General features: G+C 43.6%; 1 pseudogene across 1 annotated transcript; it reads left to right on the top strand.

The window, feature by feature from the left end:
* The first annotated feature begins 1,829 nt into the window (after positions 1 to 1,829).
* Positions 1,830 to 2,370, top strand: LOC307059445 (small ribosomal subunit protein eS10-like; annotated as a pseudogene). Its single transcript has one exon. The product of its transcript is annotated as a small ribosomal subunit protein eS10-like (transcript).
* The last annotated feature ends 21,061 nt before the right edge of the window (positions 2,371 to 23,431 follow it).

Genomic DNA, 23,431 nt, shown 5'->3' with positions numbered 1-23,431 from the left:
GCTGTATGCGGGCTTTCTCTAGTTGTGGTGAGCAAGGCCTACTCTTCTTCGTTGTGGTGCACGGGCTTCTCATCGTGGTGGCTTCTCTTGTTGCGGAGCACGGGCTCTAGGTGCATGGGCTTCAGTAGTTGTGGCTCGCGGGCTCTAGAGCACAGGCTCAGTAGTTGTGGCGCACGGGCTTAGTTGTTCCACCACGTGTGGGATCTTCCTGGACCAGGGCTTGAACCCGTGTCCCCTGCATTGGCAGGCAGATTCTTAACCACTGCGCCACTGGGGAAGTCCCCTCACACCTTATTTTAATCATCTAACTGGTGCCCCTAAATTCCCAAATTTCAGTTCTTCCACAATGTCTTACCCACTTTTTAGCTTCAGCCAGTCTCTGAAAACAACCAAGTGTAAAAGAAACAACATGAGTATAAAAAAGAGCCCTGGGGACTTCCCTGGTGGTCCAGTGGTTAGGACTCCATGCTTTCACTGATGGGCCCGGGTTCAAGCCCTGGTTAGGGAACTAAACTCACACAAGCCTTGAGAGACAGCCAGAAAGAAAAAAAAAGAGCCTTGGTCTGTCGGGTAAGATTCCAGTTCCAGCCCTTCCCTTCTCTGTAGGACCTCAGCCTCCAATATGCAAAGGGAAGGATTGGGATAATTAGGGGTTAGAAACTCAAATGCCTAGAGGAGCCAGGGAGGGACAAATGACAGGAACAAATGGGGCTGTGCTGGACTGGAGGAGCCCACCCACCCTCAAGGAAGCACCACTGCAGGTCCCAGGTTGCCAGGCTTTCCTATGTATCCAGGCACTGGAAGTCGGGTTTTTATATGGAATCTCCTGATTTTTGAATCTTAGCAGATGCACTTTAAAACGTTTTGTGAATTCCTTGCAGGCCAAATTAACCTCACCTATGAATCCGTCTGGCACATGGTGAGCTGACCCTGGCTCAGATGCTCTTTAAGGCAGGGGTCCTCAACCCCCGGGCCGCGGACCGGTACCTCTTAGGAACCCAGCCACACAGCAGGAGCTGAGAGGCGGGGGAGCGAGCAAAGCTTCATCTGCCGCTCCCCGTTGCTCCCCATCGGTCTTACTGCCTGAACCATCGCTCGTATCACCGTCGGAACCATCCCCCCCACACACCCGGGACTGTGGAAAAACTGTCTTCCACGAAACCGGTCTCTGGTGCCAAAAAACTGGGGACTGCTGCTTTAAGGCCCATTGTTTCACGCTCCCGGAATCCACTCAGGCGCCACCTAGTGACGGCGACTGTCAACAGTTCCCAAGAAGGCAGTGCAGGAAAAGGACTTTCTTTTTATTGGCCTCGCTTGGTGTGGCATGCGGGATCCCAGTTCCCCAACCCCGAACCCCAACCAGGAATCACACCCACGCCCCCTGCAGCGGAAGTGCGGAACCTTAACCACTGGATCACCAGGGAATTCCTGAAAAGGAATTTTTAAATAGATCGATTAGGAGGTAATTTATTTGTATGCCCCCAAAATTAATTTTCTAAATGACTTCCTAAATGGCCTCTCAGGTGTAATTAGAATATAACCAGATAGATCAAAATCATACACGATTTACTCACAGCTAATTGGGAACATAGGATTATGCAAGTGAGTAACGTTTATTATTTACTACATTCCAGGCGCTGTTCTGCTTTAAAGTATTATTTCATCTAATCCTCACCATAATCCTATGAATTAAGTACTATTACTACCCTGATTTTATCAGATGGAGGAACTGAAGCTCAGAAAGATCGTGTCACTTGTAACAAAGTCACACAGCCGATACCCCTTCCTTTCCAGGTCCGACCCCGGACACAGCAGCCGTCGCGATATTGATGCCCAAGAAGAACCGGATTGCCATTTATGAGCTCCTTTTTAAGGAGGGCGTGATGGTAGCCAAGAAGGACAGCCACATGCCTAAGCACCCCGAGCTGGCAGACAAGAATGTGCCCAATCTTCACGTCATGAAGGCCACGCAGTCTCTCAAATCATGAGGCTACATGAAGGAACAGTTTGCCTGGAGACATTTCTACTGGTACCTAACCAACGAGGGTATCCATTATCTCCGGGATTACCTCCACCTGCCCCCTGAGATCGTGCCTGCTAACCTGGGCCGCAGTCGTCCTGAGACTGGCAGGCCACGGCCCAAAGGTCTGGAAGGAGAGCGACCTGCAAGACTCACAAGAGGGGAAGCCGACAGAGACACCTACAGATGAAGCGCTGTGCCCTCTGGTGCCTACAAGAAAGCCGAGGCCGGGGCTGGGTCAGCAGCCAAATTCCAGTTTAGAGGCAGATTTGGTCGTGGACGTGGTCAGCCACCTCAGTAAAGTTTGGAAGAGATTGTTTTGTGTTGCATTAACGTGTAGCCAGAAAAGATTAAAAAAAAAAAAAAAGTCACACAGCCACTTAGTAGTGGAGCTGGGATTGGAACCCAGGCAGCCTTAGTCAAGAGGGTATGCGCTCCTAGATAGAAGCTAGATTAAGGCATCATGGTTGTAATAGTCACTTCAGTTGCAAATGACAAAAAGTAAAGCAAAAACAAGGCAGGGTTAGGGTTTCTGGATGTAGAAATATCTGGAGTCCAAACAGCAGCATCTCTCCCCACTGTCCCCCACTAGGTTCTGCCTTCTTCTGGTTTGTCTAATCTCAAGAAGGCACAGGACAAACATGGTACCTTCTGGCACCACAAAGCAATGGGAAAAGAGTAGTTATTTAATGAAAGGTCCTGAAAAAAAAGGCTCACGTTTTAGAGGAAAAAAAACTGGATCCCTACCTAACACCACGCACAAAAGTGAGCTCCAGACAGATTAAAGACCTACATGGGAAGATAAACATATAAATTTAAAATGAGAAAATGTGAGAGACTGTCTATGTTGAGAAGGACTACAATGAAACTCAAAAGCACACGCCATGGGCTTCCCTGGTGGCACAGTGGTTGAGAGTCTGCCTGCCGATGCAGGGGACACGGGTTCGTGCCCCAGTCTGGGAAGATCCCACGTGCCGTGGAGCGGCTGGGCCCGTGAGCCATGGCCGCTGAGCCTGGGCATCCAGAGCCTGTGCTCCGCAACGGGAGAGGCCACGGCAGTGAGAGGCCCGCGTACCGCAAAAAAAAAAAAAAAAAAAGCTCACGCCATAGGAAAAAATTGATAAAACTGACGACCTATTTGTGTTCAATGAAGAACACTACGGAAAAAGTTAACATAACAAAGACAGGAGAAGACAGTTGTAATGTCTAAAACTGATAGCTGACTAATATCTAGGATGTACAAGAGACTCTTGCAAATCAACAAGAAGGAACTCCATGGGAAAATGAGCATTTAATAGGAGACAAAGCAAAAAGGCCTATGCTGGGATGCTCAGACTCACTAGTAACTAGAGAAATACAAAAGGAAACAGCATTGAGAGTTCACTTTACACTTTTTAGACCAGCAAAAATTAGAATGATGGATAATGCCACGTGTTGGCTGGGATTAGGGGCATAGGGTCCTGCAGGCCCCGCTGGCAGGAGTGGTGCAGATGCTCTGAAGAGCAATCGGGCATTTCTTAGTGACATAAGAATATACACACCCTGGGCCACAGAATATATCCCTGGTTATATGTCCCAAAGGATTTTTCATCTTGGCCCATGTGGGAACCAGGATGAGACCGTTTATCATAGTATAGTTTGTGTTGACAGATAATTGGACACAATCTAAGTATTCACGCTGTGGGAGTGGAAACACAAAACACAGCGGAGCCCCACACAGCTGCCCTCCGGAGCAGAAAGAAAGAGAGGCTCAGGGCAGTCGAGGCAAGGTGCAGTCAGGCTACACTTGCTCTCAGCAAGTGCCTGCAGCAACCTCTGGAAGAAAAGATGGGTGGGGAGGGGGAAACCGGGGCAGCCACTGCCTGGGGTTGACAGACTTAGCAAATTGAGGTGAACTTGTTTTCACCCTGAGAATGTACTCAAAGTTATGGATTTTCAAGGCTTTTATTTTTTATAAAAAGCACCAAGGAGTTTTGTCCCCTGCATGTACAAACCTCCGCAGAGAGAGCAATGATGTGTTATATCTGCACAGAGGCTCCCGCTTGGACAAACTCCCCGAGGCAGCGGTGAATTCCCAGGATGCAACGCCCCTGGAGCAAGGTCCTGGCTCCGTAAACCAAGACATAAGTGTCTGATGACTGTCTGTGATGATCTCGCTCTTTAGTGACATTGGGTTCTACCCTGTGTTTCTGGATATTTTGATGAAAAGCATGAACTTGCCTGAGTTTGAATCGGCCCCACCCCTTACTAGCTGTGACCTCTCTGTGCCTGAGACTTCAAGTCTCTAAGACAGAGATCAAAACACAACCTACCTCATAGGTTTTTGGTAAAGAGTCATGAGTTGGTTCTGTAAAGTATTTAAACTGCCCGGCACAGGGTAAGGGGTATAAAAAAAATACTGGCCATTATTATCAAGGCCACTTGGGATTTCTGATCCTTGGTCCAGATTAACCCAAATCTGTTTTATATCCACCAAGACCACCTACCTCTGGTAATAATCTAGTTCCATGTTGCACACATGCACAATCCAGTCCAGCCACGCTCCTTGGATGGGAGGGAAAACTGTGTGCGTCCAGCTTCTGGCGAGTTAACAAAGCCAGAACCTGTTGCCTTTTTCAAGTATCCCACAGGGCAACATATAATAAATACTATTATTAATATTATTCTTTTTTTTACAAATGGGGAAACTGATGAACCAAAGAATGATATAAATAATGAAACTCAAAGCATTCTCTGACATAAATTGTACCAATGTTTTCTTAGGTCTCCCAAGGCAATAGAAATAAAAACAAAAATAAACAAATGGGACCTAATCAAACTTACAAGCTTTTGCACAGCAAAGGAAACCATAAACAAAACGAAAAGCCAACCTACAGAATGGGAGAAAATATCTGCAAACAATGCGACTGATAAGGGCTTAATTTCCAAAATATACAAATAGCTCATACAACTCAACACCAAAATCAAACAACCCAATCAAAAAAATGAGCAGAACGGTGCCAACCAGAGGCCTCTGGCTGGCCGTCTGTCCTCACAGCACTGGCTATTGTGGACAGAAATGTGGGAGAGCTTTCCTTGGCTCTCTGCATTTGATTCTTCCTGGACTTGGAGCCCTTGGGTGTTCTGTACAGTAAGTTGTGTTGTGGGCTGCCTGGCGCTCTGGACTGTGGTGTGAGGCCAGAGAGAATGGGGTTCAAGAGCCACCTGGTTTTTCTTCTGTGATGCCAACCTCGCCTTACTCCCTGGCCGTCATCCCTTGGGGCTCCCACGTGCTGGGGATTCCGGGAAGGTCCCCAAGGGGTGCAGAGCTCCATGGAGACGCCCGGTGGGGGCAGAGGCTATGCCTCATCAAAGGGCAGCGGGCGAAGTTTGCCTTTTCCTGAAATGCAGTTGTGAATAAAGAGATTGATCCCTGACCAAAAAAAAAAAAAAAAATGGGCAGAAGATCTAAACAGACATTTCTCCAAAGAAGACATATAGGCAGTGTCATGTGTCAATAGGCACATGAAAAGATGCTCCATGTCACTAATTATTAGAGAAATGCAAATCAAAACTACAATGAGGTATCATCTCACACCAGTCAGAATGGCCATCATTAAAAAGTCTACAGGGGGCGCTTCCCTGGTGGCGCAGTGGTTGAGAATCTGCCTGCCAATGCAGCGGACACTGGTTCGAGCCCTGGTCTGGGAAGATCCCACATGCTGCGGAGCAACTAGGCCCGTGAGCCACAACTACTGAGCCTGCGCGTCTGGAGCCTGTGCTCTGCAACAAGAGAGTCAGTGATAGTGAGAGGCCTGCGCACCACGATGAAGAGTGGCCCCCACTTGCCGCAACTAGAGAAAGCCCTCGCACAGAAACAAAGACCCAACACAGCCAAAAATTAATTAATTAATTTAAAAAAAAGAAAGAATGCAACACAATTAAAAAAAAAAAAAAAAGGTCTACAGGGACTTCCCCGCTGGTGCAGTGGTTAAGAATCCACCTGCCAATGCAGGGGACATGGGTTCGAGCCTTGGTCCGGGAAGATCCCACATGCTGTGGCAACTGAGCCCATGCACCACAACTACTGAGCCTGTGCGCTAGAGCCTGCAAGCCACAGCTACTGAGCCCACGCGCCACAACTACTGAAGCCTGCATTCCTAGAGCCTGTGCTCCGCAACAAGAGAAGCCACCGTAATGAGAAGCACATGCACCACAACAAAGCCCACTGAAGCTGAAGCCCTCTTGCTGCCAACTAGAGAAAGCCCGCATGCAGCAACAAAGACCCAACGCAGCCAAAAATAAATAAATAAATAAATAAATAATTTTTTAAAAGTCTACAAATAATAAATGCTGGAGAGGATGTGGAGAGAAGGGAACCCTCCTACACTGTTGGTGGGAATGTAAGTTGGTGCGTCCACTATGGAGAACAGTACAGAGGTTCCTCAGAAAACTAGAGTTACCATATGACCCAGCAATCCCAGGATATATATAATCTTGGGCATTTATCCAGACAAAACTATAATTCAAAAAGATACATGCACCCCTATGTTCATAGCAGCACTATTCGCAATAGCCAACACATGGAAACAACCTAAATGTCCATCAACAGATGAATGGATAAAGAAGATGTGGTACATATATGCAATGGAATACTACTCAGCCATAAAAAAGAACAAAGTAATGCCATTTGCAGCAACATGGATGCAAGTAGAGATTATCATACTAAGTAAGTCAGAAAGAGAAAGACAAGTGCCATATGATATCACTTATAGGTGGAATCTAAAATATAACACAAATGAACCTATCTACAAAGCAGAAACAGACTCACAGACATAGAGAACAGACTTGTGGTTGCCAAGGGGGAGGAAGGTAAGGGAAGGATGGACTGGGAGTTTGGGGTTAGCAGATGCAAACTATTATATATAGAATTGATAAACAACAAGGTCCTACCGTATAGCACAGGGAACTATATTCAATGTCCTGGGATAAACCATATGGAAAAGAATATGAAAACACACACACACACACACACACACACACACACGGCCATGAATGTCTCCTGAGCCACTAGCTTCCCATATATATATATATATATGTATATATATGTGTATATATATATATAAGTATATATATATGTATATATATATATATAACTGAGTCACTGTGCTGTGTAGCAGAAATTAACACAACATTGTAAATCAACTATACTCCAGTAAAAAAAATAAACAGTAATGAAACTCACACCACTTATTCCTGGGAGGTGAGATTTAAACCCAGATATTTTGATGCTACAGACACTCCCTTACCATCCTTCTAGAGCTGGAGCTCTCCTGCCTGCATTTCTGTCCCTCCCAGGGCTCTGCTCTCTAAGGCAGCACAGGAGGTGAACATGTCCTCAGGCCTTTGCCTTTTAATTGGCAACACCTGGAGCTACAAAGCCCTTCAAAGCCCTTCAAAGCCCGAACAGGCTGAGGCTACACTGATGAAATTAGTAGGCAGTGGTATTAGGATTTTAGGATTGAGCATCCAGCCTGGCAACTTAGTCTTCCTCCTAAAGCAGTCACTGCAATAACCCCTGCCCAGTTAAGACCACTGAATAATGATAATAATAACAAACATTACAGAGTACTTAATTAGGTGCCAACCCCATACCAAGTGCTTCACGTGTATTATCTCATTTAGCTTAAACAATTAGTTGGGTACTATTATTATCCCCTCCCACTTTTCAGATAAGGAAACTGAGGCTTAGAAAACTGAAGTTGAGGTTGTTTGTAGCCAGGAAGCAGTGTGCTGAGAGTGTGCTGAGATATTCATCAGTGGAGTCTGATCACTTGTTCCTGTAGCATTTTATTTCCAGAATGTCTCCTGAGCCACTGGCTTCCCCAATATCTGCACCCATCATCACCAGGACTACCAAAAAAGGAAATTAAATGATGGGCTTAATAAGACATCGAAAACATTATTTTACGTTTCCAAAGCTGTACTTGTTCCAATGGGCACTGAGTGGGAAGGAAAAAATAGTGTTAACCTCTTCATTAGTGAGTCCTGCCCACCAGCCTGATTCAGCCCCCTAAACAATAGATAAAATTACACTGAACAACTGTGTGTTTATTTCCATGTCTAGACACAGAGGTTGCATTTGAAAACAGAAGAGAAAAAGGAAAGCACCCTGCTGTTTTTTTAATTCTTTGTGTCAAACTTTTTCTCTGCCTGGATGCCTTTCTTGTGATCAGGAGAGTATCAAGACTTTTAAAAACAAACAAACAAAAAAACCCTTCTGTAGAGGAATTGGTATTCATTTAGGAGTAAAACAACAATTATTTCAACAGCCTCTAGTCTGAGTAGAAACAAGTCATTTTAAACCTTAGAGGATTCACCACCTGCCAATGCAGGGGTCACGGGTTCAATCCCTGGTCCGGGAAGATCCCACGTGCCGCAGAGCAACTAAGCCCGTGCGCCACAACTACTGAGCCTGCACACCACAACTACCGAAGCCCCCACACCCTAGGGCCCATGCTCTGCAACAAGAGAAGCCACCACAATGAGAAGCCCACGCACCGCAACGAAGAGCAGCCCCCACTCACCGCAACTAGAGAAAGCCCACACGCAGCAACAAAAACCCAACACAGCCAAAATAAATTAAACTAAAAAACAAAACAAAACAAAACAAAACCTTAGAGGATTCAGAAAATCGTGAATGGATGCTAAAGCTAGTGATAGAGTTTCACGAGGAATAGGTTTTTTACATTGTGTCAGAGTACCTCCCCACAAATTACATATTGATTGTAAAGGGGCAAATAGTAACCTGACAGTGGCAAGACCTGCCAGACAGCAGCTTTATCACTCAATACAAGTTCACATCACCAGTATTGAGACAAAGTGACACCAGGAAAACTGACAGCAGGTGCCTCCTGAAATAAGGCACTGAGGAAGACAACATCATGTCTGCCCCAAAATGCATGACCTGAATCTAAACATGAAGGAACTGCAGACAAGCTCAAATGGAAGGACAGTTTATAGAATAACTGGCCTATATTCTTCAAAGGCATCAATGTCATAGAAGACAAACACAGATTGAAGAACTGTTTTCAGATTAAAGAAGAACGAAGTACAATTGAGTGGATTTTAGTTTATTCTCAGAGGTTTGCAATCCTCATTACTCTCTGATTCCAGGACATTTCCATCATCCCCCAAAGAAACTCTCAAACTCATTAGCAGTCACTCCCCATCCCCCTCCTCCCAGCCCTGCAACCACTGATCTACTTTCTCTATCTATGGATTTGCCTATTCTGGACATTTCGTATGAACAGAATCATAGAGTATGTGGTCTTTTGCGACTGGCTTCTTTCACTTAGCATGTTTTCATGTTGTAGCATGTGTCAGTACTTTTCTCCTTTTTATGGCCAAATGATGTTACACTGTATAAGATATACCACATTTTGTTTATCCATGCATCAGTTGACAGGTTGTTTCCTTTTTTTTTTCGGATATTATGAACAATGCTGCTATGAACATTTATATATAAAGTATTTGTGGGAACATTTGTTTTCACTTCTCTTGGGTGATCTATCTAGGAGCGGAACTGCTGGGTTTTAAGTTTTTGAACTGCTTTTGGAAGTGGCTACACTATTTCACATTTCCAACAACAATGTATGTTCCAATTTCTCCACATCCTCACCAACATTTTCTATTGCCCATCTTTTTTATTATAGCCATCCTAGTGGGTGTGAAATGGTATCTCATGGTTTGACTTGCATCTCTAATGACTGATGACTTTGAGCATCTTTTCATGTGCTTATTGGTCATTTGGATATCTTTGGAGGAACTTCTGTTCAGATCCTTTGTCCATTTTTAAATTGGGTTGTCTTTTTATGGTTGAGTTGTAAGCGTTCTTTTTATATTCTGGATACTAGACTTTTACCAGATACGTAATTGCAAATATTTCCTCTCACTCTGTGAGTGATCTTTTAATTTTCTTGATACTGTCTTTTGATGCACAAAAGTTTTTAATTTTGATGAAGTCCAATGTATCTGTTTCTTCTTTGGTTGCTGTGCTTTAAGTGTCATATCTTAAACCACATATCTATGTAAGAAACCATTGCCTAATCCAAGGTCACAAAGATTTATACCCATGTTTTCTCCTAAGACTTTTTTTTTTTTTTTTTTTTTTTTTTGCGGTACGCGGGCCTCTCACTGTTGTGGCCTCTCCCGTTGCGGAACACAGGCTCCGGACGTGCAGGCTCAGCGGCCATGGCTCACGGACCCAGCCAGCCGCTCCACGGCATATGGGGTCTTCCCGAACCGGGGCACAAACCCGTGTCCCCTGCATCGGCAGGCGGATTCTCAACCACTGCGCCACCAGGGAAGCCCACTCCTAAGAGTTTTATAGTTTTAGCTTCTTTGGATTTTGAAGGCAAAATTATACCACCTTTGAATGTGCTGCTCCAGCCCACTTGCCTTAAAGAAGCCAGTTTTAAGTGGGGTCCCAGAGCAATAAAACTCTGCAGTGAATCCAGGCTGCGGTACAAGCCACCCTGCCACTTGGGTCTTTTGACACAGCATAGCACTTGAATGTTTTTGGTAAATAAAAATACCAGGGCTTCCCTGGTGGCGCAGTGGTTGAGTCTGCCTGCCCATGCAGGGGACATGGGTTCGAGCCCCGGTCCGGGAAGATCCCACGTGCCGCGGAGCGGCTGGGCCCGTGAGCCATGGCCGCTGAGCTTGCGCGTCTGGAGCCTGTGCTCCGCAACGGGAGAGGCCACAACAGTGAGAGGCCCGCGTACAGCAAAAAAAAAAAAAAAAAAAAAAAAAAAAAAAAAAATACCAGACAAAGCCCCAGTAGGAAAATCATAGTCTAAATAGGTACAATTTTGGAGCAAAGCCATGCCCTCTTCTGCTATTAACTTCTACTTTTGAGAAAAAGTTTCTGGTTTGTTACTAAGTCCTGATAGGACCAGATTCTTGGCTGTGAGAAATCTGGTAACTCTATAGACTGGGTGCTCTCTGATCTGCCAAGCCATGAGGTCAGGCGTGTGCAGCAGCATTGTATCCTCAGAGGGTGGTGGTGCACGTACACATGAGAGCAGATTGGAGCAGGTCTAAAAGGCATATGCAAGGTGTATAAGCATATGGCTAGGACTTATTCAACAGCTACTTCTCCTTTGACACCCACTCCTGTTGCATTGCCGCCCCTCCATCAAGCCACACCATGACCTCGTGGAGAGTTTCCTAGGACCAGGTTTGGATAAAGAAAAAGCTCATACCTGGTTTACAGTTAGGTCTGTACAAGTGTTGACTGATTTGTGAAGATCCCTTCCAGAATTCCTTCTCCCATATGTACATTTCCTCTCAAGGCTGCCCACTCCAAATCTTACTCCACTATCATTTCTTGCACAATGGTCTTGCTTGAAACCACCCCAGTGTAGTGAGCTGTAGCTGTTTCTGTCAACAGAAAGCCCCAGGTGGACACAGATGGCACATGACAAAGGCATATTTACCAAAGTATAGCCGAGGCAAAGGCTGGAAGAGTCTCTACTCTGAATGATCTCAGGTACAAGCCTGGCCAATAAAATTTCTGTTCAGAAAACACCTTGAACCAATTAGCTTCTACATGACTCAGGCATACACCTGGGGTATTTGGTAAATCCACTACTCTCTAGTATTTGACCTTTTTTTAAAAATTGAAGTATAGTTGATTTACAATGTTGTGTTAGTTTCAGGTGTATAGCAAGCATTAGATCTTTTTAATCTATACAATGTTGTGTTAGTTTCAGGTGTATAGCAAGCATTTGATCTTTTTAATCTATATCTTTCTGGTGTATAATTATAACCACAGCCTAAATTAAGCAATTCATCACTTTCACCACAGTATCCTCCTAAAAAAACTATGGTTTTCTACCAAATAGTTTTGTGATCATTGGATTTTTGAGCAATTGTTGGTAAAGGATAGTATTTTAAACATGGTAAAATCGTGACACTCATAAAAATATAAAATAATAATAGGTCAAAGATTTTATTTAACTCGTTAACAAATTAGAGGGCTAATAAGATATTATAATTGGGTCAAAGGATAATACAAAGAACCACATATATAAGCAATCGGTAATAATGAACTTACAAATTGATACACAATTGTAAGAACGCAGGGAGAGAAAGAATTCAATTGCATTTCTACCTATCAAACTTTACTTGCATGCCTATGGACAAGAATCATTTGCATTGCCATCGGTTATCTACAGTTTATGAATTTACAGAAGAGCTCAAAGACAAGGAAGGGCTCAGATACTCCATAGAATTAGATGACCCAGCAGGGTGTGTGCAGATAAAGTCTGCCTATTTTTCCACTGAAGACACCCAGTAATCATTTTGCTCCATTTCAATGATTTTCACAGTTTCCCCTACATTGTCTAGTTTAACCTCCTTATTTCACAGATAAAGAAAAGGAGGCCCAAACAGACTCGCAGATATGGAGAACGAACTAGTGGTTACCAGTGGAGAGAGGGAAGGGGGAGGGGCAAGATACGGGTATGGGGATTAAGAGATACAAGCTACTGTGTTTAAAATAAATAAGCTTCAGGGATATATCGTACAGCACAGGGAACATAGCCAATATTTTATAATAACTATAAATGGAACGTAACCTGTAAAAATTGTGAATCACTATGTTGTACACCTGAAACTTATTTAATATCGTAAATCAACTATGCCTCAGTGGAGTTCCCTGGTGGTCCAGTAGTTATGACTTGGTGCTTTCACTGCCGTGGCCCAGGTTCAATCCCTGGTTGGGGAACTAAGATCCTACAAGCTGTGCCGTACAGCCAAAAATTAAAAAAGAAAATTTTAATTAAAAAAAAAATTATGCCTCAATAAAAAATAAATAAATGATTTTTTGTTTGTTTGTTTGCGGTACGTGGGCCTCTCACTGTTGTGGCCTCTTCTGTTGTGGAGCACAGGCTCCAGACGCGAAGGCTCAGTGGCCATGGCTCACGGGCCCAGCCGCTCCGCGGCATGTGGGATCTTCCCGGACCGGGGCACGAACCCGTGTCCCCTGCATCGGCAGGTGGACTCTCAACCACTACGCCACCAGGGAAGCCCAATAAATGATTTTTAAAAAGAAAAAGAAAAGGAAGCCTCGATGAAAATAGCAGTCATTATAATATGTTTGCCACAAAGAAGGACAATCATGTTGGAAGCACTGGCTTCTCCAGGCAGTGCTGGACCTGTGCTTCTGACCTTCTCATAGCCTCCTTCTGTCACTGTGTTCGTTTATTTCTACATGGACTCTAACCCCTCCCATTGACCTCTTCCTTTTCATTTCCTAATATCATCAGTTAACCAGCCTCCATCTTACTCTGGGTCAGGGTGACAGTCTAGTTTGCCTGGTGACTTCACATAGCTAAGCTCAACCACTGTCATTTTATTTGCCAACTCTGGATAAACCCAAAGCCTTATATCATTGCTGCATTGTGTATATGAATTACTATCTACAGATAAACCTGAGGTTTATGATCAGAAAACAAGAATTGATTTTAATCCCACAAACCAACAGTAGGTTAGCCCTCAGTATCTTTTCACACCTTGCTGGTTTCTCACTTTCTGTTTTCTCTCAAAATAGTTAAACAGAATACAAACCAGCAGGGGTTGCCCACAGTTGTTAGCAGGACTGCTATCTCTCACTGAAACTGACCTGTCAATCCTTCCCTCCCCTTTCCCTACTTTAAAGTCCTCTGCCTCCTATAATACCCTGCTGGGGGCAAAGTCCTTCACAGAGTGGCCAGTGTACAGTACAAACAGAGCCTTGACACATACTGCAGGCTGAAATCAAGAATGGTAGGGGGCTTCCCTGGTGGCGCAGTGGTTGAGAGTCCGCCTGCCAATGCAGGGGACACGGGTTCGTGCCCCGGTCCGGGAAGATCCCACATGCTGCGGAGCGGCTGGGCCCGTGAGCCATGGCTGCTGCGCCTGTGCATCCGGAGCCTGTGCTCCGCAACGGGAGAGGCCACAACAGTGAGAGGCCCGCGTACCACAAAAAAAAAAAAAAAAAAAAAGAATGGTAGGGACATGAAATGCAAATCAAAACCACAATGAGATATCACCTCATACCTGTCAGAACAGCTATCATCAAAAAGACCATAAATAACAAATGTAGAGAAAACTTGAAAATCTTGTACACTGTTAGTGGGAATGTAAATTGGTGCAGCCACTGCGGAAAACAGCATGGAGGTTCCTCAAAAGCTAAAATATAACTACCAGGGACTTCCCTGGCAGTCCAGTGGTTAAGACTCCGAGCTTCCATTGCAGGGGACATGGGTTCGATCCCTGGTCAGGGAACTAAGATCCTGCATGCTGCACAGTGCGGCCTAAATAAATAAATAAATAAGAACTACCATACGATCCAGCAATTCCACTCCTGAGTATATATCCAAAAAAATGAAAACACTAATTCGAAAAGATACATGCACCCCAATGTTCATAGCAGCAGTATAGCCAAGATATGGAAGCAACACAAGTGTCTATAAACAGATGAATGGATAAAGAAGATCTGGTATATATATATACAATAGAATACTACTCAGCCATAAAAAAGAATGAAATTCTGCCATTTGCAACAATATGAATGGATCTGGAGGACATTATCCTCAGTGAAATAAGTCAGACAGAGAAAGACAAATACTGTATGTCACCACGTATATGTGAAATCCAAAAAATAAAACAAACTCATCAATATAACTAAACAGAAGCAGACTCACAGATACAGAGAACAAACTAGTGGTTTTTACCAGTGGGGAGAGGTGAGAGAGAGCGAGGCAAGAAGGGGTAGGAGATTAAGAGATACAAACTACTATTTATAAAATACATAAGCCACAAGGATATATTGTATAGCACAGGGAATATAGCCAGTATTTTATAATAACTTTAAATAGAATATAAGCTATAAAAATTTTAAATCACTATATCATACACCTGAAACTAATATAATATTGTAAATCAACTATACTTCAATTAAAAAAATTTTTTTTTAATGGTAGGGACATGAAGTAAAGCAAAATTGTCAGGACAGGAAATCAGATAGCAAGCCTTGTCCATTTGCAAGTGCACAGGACAAGGTATATATAGAGAGAGCTGGGTCTGATTTCCCAGCATTTGCTGCAATTGAGCGAGGTCCAGCTGCTGGCAGCGTTTATAAAATACGGCTACAATCACCAAAGGAAGTTAAACAGTAGCCAGGAGCCAGAACAAAGTTACCCACAAGAGAAAATATCTTGATTTATTTCCGTTTGCATTACTTGCTATAAATAGCATGGCCTTGGCCTCCTTGTACTGCCTAAGGAAAGGGATTTGTGGCCCTATTGTTCTTCCTCCTGTTTTATTGATAAATGAAAGGGCAAAGGTGGAAGACATACTCCCAGTTGGCAAAGCTATGAGACTAAACCAGCTGGACTGAGGAGAGACTTGAGATTGGCGTGCACCAGGGTCTCTGGTACTCCGGAGAGAAACAAGTCATAGAGGAGATGTTTCTATATAAAGACAGTGGCTAATCCATGCAACAGATACATCCTTTCAACAGATACAGACTGAATGGAGGAGCAGAGTGAGAGATCACAACCAGTCTCTCTATATAGTTACTTGTGTATATCGTTCAGTCAAGCTCTTGAAATTCATACTGGAACTGAACCCACCATGTTTAAACTTGACAGTCCAAAGGGAGCTATTATCTTGGTCAGATCACATATTCTCAAAGCAAGCAGTCTTAAAATGCTGAGCCTAAATGTATAACTTGTAATGGGGTGTCACCTAGCGGATGTGGGAAATTTATGTTTTCAAGTTAGGGGTGTAGGTATGTACACAAATCCCAAAGGTCTAAACTCACGCTAATACACATGTAATGAGAGCCACATATGTGGGAGGTGTGTGGAGAGCCAAGGACCACGAAGGCCATGTCCAAGGCCAATTCTGAGGCTTAATATGATGAGGTCTTGGAAAAGGTGCAGCAGTGGCTGTGGAAATGGGCAAAGGTTGTAAGAGGCATTTCCCAAGAATGGATGGTGAAAGATGCTTCTAGCTTTTGAACCTGTATGCCTGCAGCCAGGCCGTTCATCTGGTCTAAGGATCTGCTGGACGATCCCAGAGACTCCAATGCACTGAGCCATGTTCTATGTCCACAGCTCTGAGTTCAGGAACGTTGTAGACCAGGCGGCTTACCTGAGGTCGGGCAGGGTGATGATCAGTCATGCTGAGGGTATGTAAATGGTGCCCCACAGTGAAACCCCATAGTGTTTAGCCCCAGGATTGGTGAGGGTCACCTGGCCCAGCACATACCAGGTTGATACATACACACAGCAGTCTGGGCCCAGGAGGGGGCAGTTGAGCTTCCTGGAGGCTGAATGTGACCCTGGAGACTCAGACGTTCCCATCTGCACCTCACCCCACCACCAGCACACGCACATTTATGGTGAGATTGTTTAGGTTCTGAAGCTTGCACTTCTTTCCATCCCAAAGATTGCTGCTGATTGATTTGTTTTCTGACTGCTCGCTTCCTTATGGATCCCCTAGGTATGTAAAACCTGTTTGATTTACCCAAGGGGGTGACTGGGCTTGGCTTTCCTTCCCTCGGAGCCAGGTACTGACACTCATCAATACAGCTGACAAACCCGGGTGAGGAAGTGAGGCTCTAGAAACTCCTATGTGCTGTGGTCAGAACGGCCTCCTCTTCATCATAGAAGGTTCAGGGACATTTAAAACAGTTGCCTAGGGACTTTCCTGGTGGTCCAGTGGTTAGGGTTCTGCCTTCCAATGCAGGGGGCGCGGGTTCGATCCCTGGTTTGGGAATTAAGATTCCCAAAGATTCCACATGCCTCGCGGTGTGGCCAAAATTTAAAAATAAAATAAAAACAAAAATAAATAAAACAGTTGCCTAACTTTGCCTCTTAACTGGCAATGGCCGAGCAGTCCTACACACAAAGAAGGAACTTGAAACAATTCATAACAGGGGTTTACAGGTACTAACCTACCTAGTAAACTGGGCTTTCCCGAAGGCGGCTGGCCTGGAGTGAGAGACAGCAGGTTCTGGAAAGAAAAATGACCATAAGAGAGAAGTCTTGTTTAATTTACCTAAAGGGTGTCTGCATTTGACTTTTCTTCCATCATCCCCTTCTATTGACAAATTGTGTCTGCACAGCTATCATGCAATGGAAGAGAAGGTGCATGTGTAAAGATGTTGGTTGTAACACTATGAAATAGCAAAAAATTAGAAAATATCTCAGTGATCACCGTGGAGGATTGGTTGTATAAATCAAGACACATCTATACCATGAAATACTAAGTAACCATTAGAGGAAAAGGTAGAGAAAATATATTTCAAAAACATATGAAAAATAATGTTTTTCAAAACATTGGACATCAAGTGATAAAAAACAGTGATCCTTGTGGGAAAAGAAACAAACAGCACTCTTTAACATGGCCTGTGCGACCAGGAACAGTCTGGCTCCTCCCTGCCCCGGGGACCTCCCATTGCCCCTCGTTCTCTCTGCTCAAGCCACACTGAACATATGTTCATCCCTCACACTCAGCAGGATCCCTCTCACCACAGGGCCTTTGTACCTGTTCTTCCCTTTACCTTGTTAATTTCTACCTTCAGATCTAGCTTCTTGAGGCTTTCTCTGAGCCTTCTGACTCCCGGGCTAGGTCACATCCCACAAAAAACTCAGCATCGCATCTTTCTGCTCCTTCTACCTCTCATTTGTCATAACATATTATATAACATAATAACAAATATATACAATCAAATGTATATACATACATACAACTCTTTGTTAATATCTATAGCCTCATTGGTTTGTAAATAGACAGGGTCTGTGTTCATTTTCATTCTCCATTGAACTGATACTTCAGCACAGTACATTCCATAACTATTTGTTAAATGTGCAAATCAGTGAATGCAATTCTTATTTGGGGTGACTTTTGAAATATTTAGTAGCAAATATGGCATAGGCACTTTTTATTCAGTACTGGAGTCATCTGTAAACAACCAGCATAACCATATGCATGAACACTAACCATATATCAATATTAGCCCTGACGACATCACAATACCAAAATTTCTAATGCAAACTTACGGTTTCATTCTGAGTTATTACAGGACTTACGTGGGACCGTAAATAATGAAATAATAAATTTAAATGACACAAGCAAAAATAAAATCAGATCTATTTGCTTAGTTTCATTTAGAAACGGAAGCAGTTAAGATTAGTTTCAAGGGGCTTCCCTGGTGGCGCAGTGGTTGAGAGTCCGCCTGCCGATGCAGGGGACACAGGTTCGTGCCCCGATCCGGGAGGATCCCACATGCCGTGGAGCGGCTGGGCCCGTGAGCCATGGCCGCTGAGACTGCGCGTCCGGAGCCTGTGCTCCGCAGCGGGAGAGGCCACGACAGTGAGAGGCCCGCGTACCGCAAAAAAAAAAAAAAAAAAAAAAAGATTAGTTTCAGGGACTTCCCTGGTGGCACAGTGGTTACGACTCTACGCTCCGAATGCAGGGGGCCCGGGTTCGATCCCTGGTCAGGGAACTAGATCCCACATGCATGCTGCAACTAAGAGTTTGCATGCCACAACTAAGGAGCCCTCGAGCTGCAACTAAGGAGCCCAAGAGCTGCAACTAAGGAGCCCGCTTGCCACAACTAAGACCCAGCGCAAGCAAATTAATTAATTAATTTAAAAAAAGATTAGTTTCAGCTTTATGTGATATAACACCCAAATTAACAGTGAATAGGGGCTTCCCTGGTGGTGCAGTGGTTAAGAATCTGCCTGCCAATGCAGGGGACAAGGGTTCAAGCCCTTGCCGGGAAGATCCCACATGCCATGGAACAACTAAGCCTGTGCGCCACAACTACTGAGCCTGTGCTCTAGAGCCCGCGAGCCACAACTACTGAGCCCACTTGCCACAAGTACTGAAGCCCGCGTGCCTAGAGCTTGTGCTCTGTGGCAAGAAAAGCCACTGCAATGAGAAGCCTGCGCACTGCAACAAAGAGTAGCCCCTGTTCGCCGCAACTAGAGAAAGCCCGTTCGCAGCAGTGAAGACCCAACGCAGCCAAAAATAAATAAATAAAATAAATACATTTTTAAAAAACCAAAAATCAATGAATAAGCCTTGCATGCAACACACAGACAAATGCAGTCTGGAACTGGTATGGAGCATCTACGATATCATCAGGAATGCAGGCTCTTTAAGCTTTCCACTCCTCTATCCCTCAGACTCTTGTCTTCAGGATCTAAGATAGCTGTTAGAGCTCCAGCCATCACATTTACATTCTAGGCAGCAGGATGGAGAATTGGAAGAAAAAGAAAAAAGAGAAAAAGAAGACATGCAAAAACCTTTTAAAGCAGTAGTCCTGTGGCTACACCTAGCTGCCAGGGAGAGTAGGAGAAGGGAGCCTTTGATAAGTGAAAATTATAGATTGTGTGACTTTTTTTTAATATTCAATGCTTTATTTTTTTATTGGACTATAGTTGATTTACAATGTTGTGTTACCTTCTGCTGTTCAGCAAAGTGAATCAGTTATACATACACAAATATCCACTCTTTTTTAAAATTCTATTCCCATACAGCTCATTACATAGTATTGAGCAGAGTTCCCTGTGCTATACAGTAGGTCCTTTTTAGTTATCTATTTTATACATATCAGTGTGTATATGTCAATCCCAATCTCCCAATTTATCCCTCCCCCCACCACTGACTGTATGACTTTGGAAGATGAACTCATTTGGGGTAGGTGGCTAAGAGTCTCTACTTCAGAAATGTTCACATTTTACATATTTCTAAAAGGTGAGGGGAAACTGCAGTTCTCAGAACTTAAGAAGTTGATTACCAGGGGTGGGTGGGTGGAAAAGGGTAAAAAGAGAAGATAATGGGAATGGGGAGTGCAGGTGAGGATAGGGCTACAGTTCTCTGAGAATGCCTTTTTTTTTTTTTTTTAATTTTTGGCTGCATTGGGTCTTCCTTGCTGCACGCGGGCTTTTCTCTAGTTGCTGCGAGCAGGGGCTACTCTTCCTTGCGGTGTGCAGGTTACTCATTGCAGTGGCTTCTCTTGTTGTGAAGCATGGGCTCTAGGCGCACGGGCTTCAGTAGTTGTGGCACTCGGGCTCAGTAGTTGTGGCTCATGGGCTCTAGAGCACAGGCTCAGTAGTCGTGGTGCACGGGTTTAGCTGCTCCGTAGCATGTGGGATCTTCCCCGACCAGAGCTCGAACCTGTGTCCCCTGCGTTGGCTGGCGGATTTTTAACCACTGCGCCACCAGGGAAGTCCACACATGGAATAATTTTTATTTCAAAAAGATAAGGACTGCAGTTGATTAAAACATATTGAACATATAAAAAATATATGAGTTCAGAATAATTTTTTAGAAAAGAAATAGTCCTAGAGATTGTTGGGACATCACCTTACTCCTCGGAACATCAATAATTATAGGGAAAGAACTAAGCATTCATCCTACCTTTCCGATATAAACTGAATTTCAGTGTAACCAAATATCACTGTGGACAAGGGAAAGTTTTTCAGTGCAGAAGAAGTCTAGCTAGGGCTAGGACTAAGGTAAGGCAAGGGAGATGCCTAGTGTATAAAATTCACGGAGGCTCTCAGCCCTGATTCTAGTTAACAGAGGCAGGAGTGTCGAAAGTCGAAAATTATTTCAACTATTAGTGAAATAACTGATTAAGGCAGTGGTCATTAGTGCTTCAGAAACCACTAGGAGAAAGGCTGGTAGGAAATGTATAAAAATCAGATTGTCAGGGACTTCCCTGGTGGTGCAGTGGTTAAGAATCCACCTGCCAATGCAGAGGACATGGGTTCAAGCCCTGGTCCGGGAAGATCCCACATGCCACAGAGCAACTAAGCATGTGCGCCACAACTACTGAGCCCAGGTGCTACAACTACTGAGCCCAGGTGCTGCACTACTGAAGCCCACATGCCTAGAGCCCATGCTCCGCAACAAGAGAAGCCACCGCAATGAGAAGCCCGTGCACTGCAACGAAGAGTAGCCCCCCGCTCGCCCCAACTAGAGAAAAGCCTGCGCACAGCAACGAAGACCCAACGCAGCAAAAAAAAAAAAAATCAGACTGTCACTATCCGAACCCAAGGATCAATCTTAATGTCACTAAAAATGAGACAGAAAGTATAACATGCCTCCAGACAGTGATGCAAAAAGTACACAGCACCACCTAGGAAAGATTCTCAGGGAAAAGTTTTTTTGAATCATAATATAATCAGGCCTTTAAAACTGATCTCCAGTCCACAGGAAATATTGAGCATAAAGGATGTAGTCCACAAGGAAGCAATATACCAGATCTCAAAGGAGGGATCTTATATTGGACTCTAATTTCATCAACCAGTCAATGAAAGAAAAAATAAAAGGGTAGGGGACTGTTCTAGATTAAGAGAAACATAGGACTTAAAAGACTTATAAGAAACACAAGAGACATAACCAAATAAAAGAGATCTTGTTTGATCCTGATTCTAAACAGAAATTACAGAAGGAGTATTTTTATACAATAGAGGAAATTTGAGTATGGCTTGGTAATTGAATGATACTAAGGAATTATTTTGAATTGTGTTAGATGTGATAATGGCATTGTGGTTATGCAAGAAAGTATTTGGATATTCCCTTTGGGGCGCATACTGAAGTGTTTAGAAGTGAATGGTATGATGTGTGGGACTTGCTTTAAAATATTCCAGCAACAAAAGCATAAGAAGGGGACAGGGGAGACGAAGTAAGTCTATGACGAAATGAAGCTAGGGGATAGACACATAGGATTTGTTATACTTTCAAATAAATTCCACCTTATAGTATGTATCCTAGAGAAGCTCTCGTAACAGTGCACATGTCCAAGGGTGGTTCTGCAGCTGTGTTTGTGAAATGAATATTGGAAATGAGTCTGTCAATAAGAGACAAACAGTGATAAAGTGATAAGGGACTGTCCTTTCAGCAGTCCGTTCCTGCTCCTCCTGTTTAATAAAATCCTGATTTTATTTATCCCCCACATAAATGTTTTATGGATGCATTGTGATGAATCCAAGGCATAAGTTGGAATCTCTTTTGCCAGTAATTGATCCAGTGGTGGGCAGGCAACCAACTTCACCGAGGAGAACTAAGGGGAGATTTTGGTGAGAGACTTATGGGAAAGATTCACTGTACTTCATTGATTCTAAGACACACACTCTTTCTTTTGTTTCTGAAATTATCAGGCTTCTCACAATCTCTGCCAGATGGCTGCTATGGTGTGTTTGTCGTTCCCCATGTGTGTGCACACTTGATCTGAAAACCTACCATTCGTGACTTCTGGTAAGATCCAGAAAGTGCCAGAATTAAAACCTGCAGAATGGGCCTTCTTGAGACAACAGTGGTGATTCTGTGAGGAGATTGCTGTCCTGCCAGTGTTCCTGAGGGCACAGAAGGTGATGAACACAGACAGGGAAGGCACTGAATTGAAAAGTAATTTAGAGTGGAACTCTGGTGGGAAGACATTCTGAAAATACCTTAAACAATTTAGTTCATTTCTATTTTCTTGTTTTGTATACTCAGGAGTAATATGTAATTTAAAAAATTTTATGTCTAGGTCTCAAAGAGCTATTTATTTAAACATAAATTCTAAGGGATAAGAAAGCATTAAGTCAGTTTAATTATCAACACTCTTTATTTTTAGTAGTAAATTGATAGGATCTTGGGTTTGATGAAATGTGGTACCTATTTGTTAGAGAATAAGGCTGGAAAAGGAAAATTCTTTTCCCCCTTCCTCCACTTCCTTTGGATACCGCGACAGGCAAGGGTATGATGCTCAGAGCTATGGCCATTATCTTGGGACCACAAGAGGAAGATAGAATCCCAGGGATGCCAAATTGCATCTTGACATTGCTGAGTCACTGACTTAGCAATGGAACAGTCTACCTGCAGATTTCTCATCAGTGAGATATTTAATGCCTTTATTATTTATGAGACTTTTCTTTTTTGGCTGCACTGCGAGGCATGTGGGATCTTAGTTCTCCGACCAGGGACTGAACCCAAGCCCCGTGCGTTGGAAGTGAGGAGTCTTAACCACTGAACTGCCAGGGAAGTCCCTATGAGACTTTTATGTAGGGATCATGCTACAAAAGTATACCTAAGTAATCATCATTTAGTGGAATACTATAAACTATATATGTTGTTTAATATATATATAATACATTTATAATATGTTTATATAAATATATTATATATTTAAAATAAATATGATATATTATGAATATATACTTCAATCTCAAAAATGTAGCATTGAGTTGAAAAAGCAAGTTTCAGGGAATTCGCAGGCAGTCCAGGGGTTAGGACTTGGCGCTTTCACTGCCGTGGCCAGGGTTCAATCCCTGGTTGGGGAACTAAGATCCCACAAGCCTCATGGTGTGGCAAAAA

Source organism: Hyperoodon ampullatus (assembly GCF_949752795.1).
Source record: "Hyperoodon ampullatus genome assembly, chromosome: 10".
Classification (NCBI taxonomy): domain Eukaryota; kingdom Metazoa; phylum Chordata; class Mammalia; order Artiodactyla; family Ziphiidae; genus Hyperoodon; species Hyperoodon ampullatus.
This window is presented reverse-complemented; position numbering and strand designations above follow the sequence as displayed.